Consider the following 8,473-nt stretch of genomic DNA (forward strand, 5'->3'; position numbering starts at 1 on the left):
CTAACTTTCTCTCTCTATGGGAGCTATCACAGCATTGCTTTGGTTCCATTAAAACAGTAACCTGGAAGATGTTAGTGACAGCAGGAGAATCAGTCACTTTTCCACGTGCTCTCATAGCAATAACATCTTTCAGGGCACCATATTGGACCTAGAAAAATATATAATGGGTAAAAGTTGTCTTCTGGAGGGCCTCTAAACCCTTTTTCAGACACCCTAGATGAGAGCTGCTTCCAGAGCCCAGTGCCCTGAGTTTTCTCACACTGTATTGCCACATTCTGGTCCGTCTTCCTGGCAGCACACCACGTCACACTTCTTCCAGACTTCTCTGGTGCTTCATTTACTTAAGGTCCATGCTCCCAAGGTGACAGCAAGCTAATCTGACACTGAGCTCCATGCAAATGTATTTGTGAATATCACTGGGTGCCCATGTGTTGCTAGGTGATCTCTCTCATTTTGATACATCTTCATAAAACATAGCCTTAACTATGTGGCTTAATATATTGGAAATTCAGGCACAGTGGCTGGCTGTAGTGGAGAATGTTCTGAGTAAATAAGCAGGGAGGCAACATAGTCCAAACACAGTAGTGAGGTTTTAAGATATGGGGCAAGAGACATGGAATTTGGAATGATCTGAGCCTGGCATTAAAACTTCCCAGGAAGCCAGAGAGACTTTTTTTTTGGCCATGCCACAGAACACAGCTTGCAGGATCTTAGTTCCCCCATCAGGGATTGAACCTGGGGCCCCGGCAGTGAGAGTGCTAAGTCCTAACCACTGGACAGCCAGGGAATACCCCAGAGAGACTTCTAACAGCTTCCCACTTGACCTCACTTTTTTTTTTTTTGCGGTACGCGGGCCTCTCACTGCTGGGGCCTCTCCCGCCTCGGAGCACAGGCCCCGGACGCGCAGGCCCAGCGGCCATGGCTCACGGGCCCAGCCGCTCCGCGGCACGCGGGATCCTCCCGGACCGGGGCACGAACTCGTGTCCCCTGCATCGGCAGGCGGACTCCCAACCACTGCGCCACCAGGGAAGCCCTGACCTCACTTATTAACCAGGACTTGCTCTTTATGGAAATCAGACCCTTCCCTCTCCACTGACAGGAAGACAATTCTAGAACTGATGAGCCCTGCAGGCTGAAACATATCATTCTTCTAGTTTTTCCTGCAAAATACAGCAGCTAGGCTGCTTGCTCCACTGGGTCATTTGTCTCTATAGAGACTCTTGAAGGAGAAACCTGAGAGTGGGGTCTGGTCAGATAGCATTTGCATTCATTTGAGGCCAGAGCCTTACTCTTACTGGAACCAAAGGTTAAGAAAAGGCTTCAAGTGCCCCCTTGACTGCCCTTCATCAGGAGACAAGAGGGCCTTCTGTTCTCTCTCAGTCACCACTGTCATCTAATCTCCTTTGAGCCTCACAACCCGTCTCTTCTTTTGAACCTTGAATCCCTTCACTGTATTCTTAACACATCCGTGTCACTACCTCCACCTCTTCTCAACATTTCTCTAGGTTCCAATGTATTCTTTCCTCATTCCGTATCCGTGCAAAGGAAGACGTGTGCCCTACTCTTGCCCACAGTGGACAAGACTAACCTTTAACTGCTCTTTGGAAACTTTTCCTGATCTTGTTCATTCTTGTTACTGTATCCTCAACTTTTCTGATTCCATAATGTATTTTCCCTTGGCTTAAAAGAAGGCACAGAGATTACTTAGTCCAAATAAAGTAGATGCCTTTCCTAAAAACACCTTCCTCTCTTAGGGAGGATACGGGGTATAGCTATCTCTCTAAAGCTGCTATTCTCTCTCCATCCTTCCCTTTGCCAGCAAATTTCTTAAAAGAGTGGCCTACATTTCTTGCCTCTGTTGACTTCCCACCCACCTGCCCCACCCCACTGCAGGGTGGCTTCTGCCTTCACCACTCCACTGGAACTGTTCTTTTTAAAGTAACCAGTGGTCTCTTGCATGTTCAATCTAGTGACCTCTTTTTAAGCATTTAGTTTAATTAAGGTTTCCTAAATACATTGGTGTTTTCAGTCACTGGCCACATACGAAAGGCCCAGTCCCTATTTCTGAGGAATAAATGAGAACTCATGATGATGAGGCTTGTTTCTGGAGTGGCACCAGGGCCACATGTGGGTGGTGGGAGTAGGGAGGAGCTGTGGGCTTTCTTTCCTTGCTGTGATTAAAAACCAAATAGGCATTCAATCTTTCACTGACTTGTTTGACATATAGTTTTGTGTATCTACTGTGTGGTGAGATAGTGGCCCCCAACTCTCTGGGATGCAGTGAAGCTTCTTTCTGCTTCTGTAAGGACCAAGAGGTGAGCAAACCTTCAAATTGTCTTAGTATCTGAGTTACCAGTGCCAGATCCTCTGTTGGCTCAGCAGTCAGTTGCCACACCTATCTGCTACTCATCAAGAGCAATGCTCACTTACCTGAGGCTGGATTTTAAAAGCCTCACCCTAAGATACAAAATTATCCACATTGCATCATTTTTAAAATACCACTAGGATGAGGTGGGAGGAATGATCCGAGCGTAATTGATTTGAAAACTCGGTCTGGCAGAGGGAATTTAAGTTAATGTTAATAACAGAGCCTCTTGAAAAGAGGTCAAGGGGTTAACATAGCTTTAAAAAATTCTGTTTTATAATCCTGTCCATTTAGAAGGAGGAGGAGTGCAGTTTGTCTGAAGGAGGCAAGGGGGAGCCATGGCCTCCGGTCCTCACTTTGAACTTCTGAGCTTATTAGCAAAGGGAATCAATATTCAGAAAGATTTCACCACAAGTTGCAAGAACTTGGACTCTTCATTCAATGTGATTATTTCCTATCCTCTAGCTGTCCATAAGAAAGGCTCTTAAACACGCTGTTCAGACATCATCAAAACATTAGCCAAGCCTTATGATGTTTGGACATGATAGGCAACACTGGAGTCAGTAATCACAGGGTTACCGAGAGATGCTAAGTACAATCATCTGTATGTTAAGATTTTTTTTTTTTTTTTTTTTACTGATCAACATGTAACAGGGCCCGAGGACTGGAAAAAAAATGGATAAAGCACATTTGGGGATGTGCAGTGCATGCAGATTTGACCTAGATTCAGGAACCAGAAAATAAAATGCAAAATGAGAATCTTGACATTACTAACTACATCTGGAGTACTAAACACCTTAATTCTCTTAATGATCCTGAATGTTTTAAGGATAATTAACAATAACTAAAATAAAAGGGCCTGCTCTTCAAAATACACATGGTAAGTATATTCTGAGAATATGAAATTATACATTTCTCTTTCCCAGGTAACAATTAATTTGTAGAAAGAATCCATCCGTAGAAAAACATTTATTTGATACTCTTATTTTAGAAGGTACCAATTCCTTAGAAATTTTCTCAATAACCAAGAAGAAACTTCTTATATTATTTTACCAGTCTAATAGATCAGCGTGTTAGTCACTTAAGCCTACAGGAAATGCATTTATTAGGGTGTAATCTATGTTATTAAGTTCTCAAGGGAATCACTATTAAGTTATAAATCAGTGTTACTGTTGATTCAGGAAAAAACCACAATGGGTCTTCACAGATTTTTCTCACTAATCTCCAGGCATCTAAATAAAATGAGGAAAACCTCAACCTTGATACTTAAATATATGCATACAATATGACTCTTTTAAAAGGAAGAATAAAGGTCCCTTCAGGGTTGGCATATTTTAACTCTAATTACATACATAAGATTATGAGAAATCTATTGTATAACTGTATTTGAGAAAAAAAGGGTTTGAAGTGTACTTAAGAGATTCACAATGAAGAAAGGACAAAATTCTTTTTCAGAACCGAAGCTCAAAAACCAAACAAGTACCAGAGTTGTTACTAGCTGTTGGTAGCAAAAATTGTCAAAAACGCTGGTTTGGACAATGTAATTATTTAATACTTGCCTTGTATAACTGAGGTAAACAAAGAGAATCACAGGTGACACTAGATGTGTACTTGTGTGGTCCTCACTGAATTGTTAAATTATCTTTGTGACATTAAAGCAAATGGGTTCATGAAGAATAATAGTTAAGTATTGAGGGTTTATTGGGTATCAGGTTTCTCTTCTACATGTATTACCTCATTTAAGGGTTAAAACAACTTTATGTCATGAGTAAGTACTATTATAGTCCCCATTTTACATTATTATCTACACTTTACAGAAGAGGTAACTAAGGCTCATAAAAGACTTACCCAGGGTTACATATAATTAGCAAGAGGTGGAGCTGGGATTCAAACCCGGGCAGTCTGTTTATAACCATCCATAGGAATAGGGGCTGCTGCTCTTCATAGTCTACTGGAGGGAACCTTAGAGATAATTTATACCAAGTCCATCCCACTCCACCGTATCCTTATTGTGGGGATAGTCAATTTGAGGCCCAGAGTGGAGAAATAAGTAGCCTAAAGGCTGTGGCCCCTGCTGGGATATGAACTGCTAAGCTCATCATGTTCAGAAGCAGGAAGAGTATCCTTAATCTTTATTTATTGCCAAAAAAATAAGTAATCAATAAACCAGCTCCTGGCCACTTGGGTAGCACCCTATGGCACCAGATTCAATGACCTGTATGTCAGGGTATTTCTGGGTCTCTATGGTTAGGGAGTAAGGAGTAGAAAGCAGCTTTGCCTTCAAGGGACACAGCAAGTGTGGGGCCTCTGAGGATGGGAGACTGCTTGCTTGATGTGTCTCTTGACGGGAAGGCCAATCTGATTCCAAGTCCCAGTGAGGCTGGCAACTCAAGTTCAAATGGATTCTAAGAGGTCCCTGCTCATTGCTCAGGCTCCAAGGTTAGTGGGTAGATGGGAGCAAAAAGGGGAAGGGCAGTGTGCTTGGGGAAGTGGGCCGAACAGGGAGCCTGAGGGGCTGTGATGCGTCCAGCAAGGAGCACCTCCTCTGAGCTTCTTCCTTACCCTCCACCATCCCTCAGAGCCTCTACCCTCCCACTCTGACTTGCCCTTCTTCCTTTGTCACTGGGGAACTTGCAGAACCAGTTCAGAAGGAGAGGGCAAATTAAGCTGCATTTAGAACAATTAGTCTTCGTTGAAACCCCTGCTCATCTTTGGACGTTTAGACAAAAGAGAAAAAATGGTGAGCCCTGAGCTTGAAATCTTTTTATGCAATCAGGCTACTTAAAAAAAAAAAAAAAGGAAACCATTATTTTTAGGTTTGTCATGTTTGTCTCACCATGATAAAGCGAATCATCTAATTCAAACTGAGGCCAGAGAACGAGTCCACTGCAGCTGTCAAAGAAGCTTGGAAAAAAGGAGAAAAAATAGTTTTCACGTGCTGTTCCTTCTGTCTGGAATGCTCTTCTTCCACCTCTTGAGATTGCAACTCAGTTGTCACTTCTTCAGAGAAGCATTCCCAGTGGTGGGCCACCCTCTCCTTCAAGGTCATGGTCCCCTATTACCTGTTTTCAGAGAACTAGATATTCCTTGGTATCACCTGTTACAGTTGTGGTTTTACTCTTACTGGTGTGAATTTTTTAGACGAATGGCTATCTCCCAAATTAGACTCGATGTTTCACAAGGGCAGGAACTTTTCCCCTGACCTTTAGGCTCCTCAGCGTTGGCGTATTCTCTGTACACATTAGGTGCTCGGCAGTGGTTTGCTGGATAAATGAATGATTCCTTAAACAAGATCCAGTATATGAAGGTAGAATATTTTTCACCATGTCCTTTGTCAAGAGAGGCAGTATAGCCTATGAATAAAATATGGAGTCAGACTACTTGAGTTCAAATCTCAGCTTTTCCATTTACTTGCTGTTTAACCTTGGAAAAATCACTTGAGGTCTCTGCCTCAGTTTCCTCTGTCATAGTTTTGTTGTATGGACTAAATGAGTTAATATATGCAAATCACATGCTTGGCATACTTACTACATTCAATAAATGTGAGTTGTTATTTTATTAAAGCCCTTGCTTCAGACTACACTAAGCAATTGTGTATAGCTGCTCATTACAGAAATTACACCTTCTGACACCAGTGGCAGAGATATTGCACTGCATTTTGATTCATACTCCTTGGGCCAACTCCTTCCCCTCCACCCCACATTGTCTGTTTCACTACATTACTTGATTTGATGTCACTGAAGCACGTAGTGAAGGGATCCTTTGGTTTTTGCAGCTCCTGCCTTGTGAATGTCAGTACTGTTTCTAGAAGAGGAATAAACTCGAGGACAAAGCATAAATCCAACAGCTGCCTAGGCAGCCTAAGCTGCAAAGTGGTAAAATGAAATAAGTGTCTTGTGCATTTTACTTTGAAGTGACAGGAAAATAAGTGACCCATAAGCCACTAATCACTTAGATCACTGATGAGGGGTTCTGGCTTCCACAAGATTGCCTCGGAGCCAGCTAGGTGCTTGCAGTTCAGTACATTGGCCATTACATTAGTCAATGAAGAGGAATTAAATGAAGCAAGGGGTTCCCATTTATTTGGTGAAGAGATTTTATGCATGAGGTTACTAGGCTTTGAAACAAGTAAGCGATGCTAAGGACGTTGTGCCTTCTAATCCTGCCACCCATAGGCAGCCCTGGTGGGTGTCCCATCCATGAGCACTGCAAATCCTCGTCTCCTTGACCCTTTGTACACTGTTGATGAAAAGCGCTCTCATTTGTTTCCTTATGCTCATGTTGGATCTAGAGATTTGAGGATAAAGATTTGGTTTTCTGCTTCCAATGGGTATAGTAGCTTTGACTTTTGTTTGAGGGGAGCTCTGTGGTTCTATGCTCAGTTTACAGAATGAGACAGCCTGGGTTTGATTTCTAGTGCCATCACTTGTGAATTCTGTGACCTTGGCTATGCCACCTAACCTGTCCCAGTTTATTTAATTGGAAAAATGATTCCAATCATAAAGATTGTCGTGAAGATTAAATGAATTATTACTCATAAAACAATAGTACACTGCATCATGTAAAGTAAATGCTTAACAAATTATTTTATGATATTATTTGTTTCCTGTTTTTGATATCCTTTTAAATAATGTATGGAGTACATGGCTATCTCTATGCTAAAAACCTTACATACATTATCTTATTTAGTCCTTTAAATCACAGATGTGAGATAGGTATTATTCTTATCTCTGTTGTACAGGTGAGAAAACTGAGACTCAGAGAGATTAAGTCACTTGTCGAGGGTCACACAACCAGTAAGTAGTAGAACTTCCTCTCCCCACGACTGCATGCGGAAGAAGGGAGGAGGCTGTAGAGAAGAGGGAGGGCTATCAAGGTTCCAGGCAAGATGCTTGCTATGTCTTCTGGGCAGACTGAAAAGTGAGGTCTAAGGACCCTGGACAATCAGCCACCCCTAGCTGAGCAAAGAATGCAGCATGCCACTGGGCTTTCCTAACATTTATTCTCATTGCCATCATGATTATTGCTCCCTACCTATGTAGCTACCCCTTTCCTCCCTGACTCAAGAGCAAATCAAAGAAATCTCTTGTAGGGAGACAATATAACCCAGTGATTAAAAGCGGGGCCTCTGGACTCAAACTGCAGTGGTTCAAATCTGATTACTTTTTGAGTGATCTTGAACACTTATTCAACCCTCTAGGCCAATAGTTTCCAAAGTATGGTCTGGGTTTTAATTTCTAATGTGCTAAATATTGAGATACATATATGCTATTGATACATAAACAAAAGCTCATTGAGATCCACCATGATTTTTATGAATGTAAAGCAGTTTTGAGAACAAAAAGTTTGAGGACCATTGCTCTAGGCTTTAGTTTCTTCTGCAAATTAGGAATGATAACAGTATCAACCTCATAAAATTGTTAGGAGATTAAATGAGATAATGCACATAAAGCTCCTAGCCCAATACCGGACATATAGTAGGTAGTCAGTAAAGCATTATGATTTTTCAATATCATTATTGATCTTCTGCTTTGGGTTTGCTGAGGGTCTACAGCTAACCTCCTTGTTAATTGTAAGGTGGAAATATATACGTGATTATTTACTAGGAAAAACACATACATCATCTGTCATTTGTGTGGTCATCATAGTCCTGGGTACAGTAGCAAAACATATAGGAGCTTTCAGTCTGTCTGGGGAGACAGGCCTCATACGTGAAACAACATCAAACCTGGTAAGATGGTGTATACTACTAAATCAAGTAAAGTATATGTGCAAAACTGCATGGAGTGAGACACCTCTGTACTTATGTTCAGAGAGGAGGAAGACCAGAGCCAGAAATTGAAGGTTTGGCTGGGTGATATATGTCCCAGAAATGTCCTAACCATACCCAGCAAGAGTATACAGGCTTCTCAGGGAACCCATAGGGTGTGTACCAGGCCCTTAATATCAACATTGGAAATTGGATGTTCTCTGGTATCTGGGAATACTCTGGCACACTTTAACAAAACAAAAATCAAATTCCTAGCACTTAAATCACATTATCAGAAAATGCAGGGATATGGAGTCAGCTGACCCGGTTTCAAATCCCAACTCTGTTACTTCAGTAAC

The sequence above is a fragment of the Phocoena sinus genome, chromosome X (genome assembly GCF_008692025.1).
Source record: "Phocoena sinus isolate mPhoSin1 chromosome X, mPhoSin1.pri, whole genome shotgun sequence".
Classification (NCBI taxonomy): Eukaryota; Metazoa; Chordata; class Mammalia; order Artiodactyla; family Phocoenidae; genus Phocoena; species Phocoena sinus.